At 50.2% G+C, this 1923-nt stretch overlaps 1 pseudogene; it reads right to left on the bottom strand.

The window, feature by feature from the left end:
- Positions 1 to 864: 864 nt before the first annotated feature.
- Positions 865 to 1675, bottom strand: LOC118622460 (annotated as a pseudogene).
- Positions 1676 to 1923: the final 248 nt, after the last annotated feature.

The raw sequence follows: 1923 nt of genomic DNA, 5'->3' as shown, positions 1-1923 counted from the left end.
TGAGGCCTCTTGGGAAGTTCTCTGGTGTAGGCCCAGGTCAGCTGCTGCCTGTGCCCCACCCAGGGCCACCTGGTAGGAGCTACAAAGTGATATGCTGTTGGCAGCTGCTTGTGCTGGGCTTGTAGGTACCTGGGAGAGGCTATGCTTTGAACCAAAACACAGCTACCACTAGTACCAGGTTTGGGGCCACTTAGCAAAGGGTAAATGGCACACCTAGGCCAGTCACTTGGTTTTGGGGGTTTGTGAACCTTCCAGAGATTTTAGGGAAATCCACAGAATGGTGGTGGCTAGCCACTTGTGAGGATGAGCCACTGAAAGAGGTCTGAGCCTATGAGTTGGGTGGGGCAGGGATCTTGAGTAATAACCAGGGTTGGGTGAAGGGTGCTTGCCAATTTGATGGAGACTCAGATATGGCACCGGCCTGTGCCTGCAGGCGAGGTGGGTGCAGGGCTTAGAAAAAGAACAATGGCACCTGCCTGCACTTCTGTCTGGGAAAGAGCTGCCCATTGAGCCCTCACTCTGAGGCAAGACAATTTAGTTCCTCCCTGTATGTCTCTGGAGCTTTTCGAGCTAGTGCCAGAACACTGGAGCTCAGTGTGAGTGAGTCCATCAGTGAGTAAGTCTATGTATGTGCCTTTTAAGAGGGTGCCTGGGACTGCAGAAGCCTTCACTCAGCTGAAATTTCCTCTGGTTTTCACAGCCAGGTGTTGTGGGGTCTCCTTTTCCTGGCACTGGTACTCCAGGCTGGGGAGCCTGGTGTAGGGCTGGGACCCCTCGATCCTTAAGGGGGACCTCTGCAGTTGAGATATCACTCCTGATCCTTTTATTTTTAAATGGTAGAAATATAGTTTATTAAGCTGTGCCTTAGTACAGGCTCTGGGGCTTGCCCATGATGCTCTTGATGTATAAAGCCCATCGTTCTGCCAGTTCTTTTTGAGTACTGACACGAGGAAATCGACAGTGGCATGGACGCTGTACACAGCTTGTCATCTGTCATCTTCACATGGCCAAAGGCCACTGCCAGACACACACCCTCTTCACGTGGAACTGGATCGTGGATTTCACTTCGTCCACTTTGACCACCATGTCCTTATGTAGGTCAGCAAGGAGGGGAACTTGCCAGCCTTATTCAGGCCTGGGCCTAGGATTTGTGGGATCTGCTTGATCAGAGACTCTGAAGCCAAAAAGGCATCATACTTCTTGGCCAGTTTCTTGACCAGTTTACTTTTGTTGTTTCTTCATTGCCTGGATGTCCATGTTAGGGATGTCCACGGCCTTTGCCTCGTCACGTGTTGCTGGTCCCCCAGAACGTGTACTGAGAACTTGGGGCCTGGAGTGGATTTAAGCATTTGTCCTTCTGAGGGTCATAGTTCGTCAGGCTGATCTGCACTTGCATTGGTCCCCGTGTGGGACTTCCCACACCGCCTTGTAGAGGGTGTCACAGGAGACATTGCTGCTCAGAGTGCCTCGAACCACAAACACCAGGAGCGTCCTCCCGATTCCCAACCACCACGCGCGGGTATGAGGCCAGCCTGTTCCACACCTCTGCCCCTCCCCCCCACGTCTCCACGGCTTCCTCTTCACATCCTTAGTCACAAGTCTTCTGGTGTCGTTTAACTGTAATTCTGATGTGGTCACGGGAGGCGGCCAGCACAGGGGGCACCTACGCCGCCATCTTGGCGGGAAGTCCAAATGTTTTCTTTTTGTTCACCAGTGTTTCCTATATTTCCACAATAAACAATTATACCTTCTGTAAAACGGAAAATTTATTTCTATCTTAAAAATGAGAGCCTTAGATGATTCTTTCTGTCTTTAAAATCCCCCAATCTGCTCTCAAATATTGTTTTCTCTGTTCTTTTTTCCTTTCTTTGGCTTCAGGAAAGAATGATTTCATTTTTCAATGTGATCACTGTAGAGACACTG

Source organism: Molossus molossus, unplaced genomic scaffold (genome assembly GCF_014108415.1).
Source record: "Molossus molossus isolate mMolMol1 unplaced genomic scaffold, mMolMol1.p scaffold_m16_p_9, whole genome shotgun sequence".
Lineage (NCBI taxonomy): Eukaryota > Metazoa > Chordata > Mammalia > Chiroptera > Molossidae > Molossus > Molossus molossus.
Note: the sequence above shows the minus strand (reverse complement) of the source record. Positions and strands in the feature narration are given on the sequence as shown.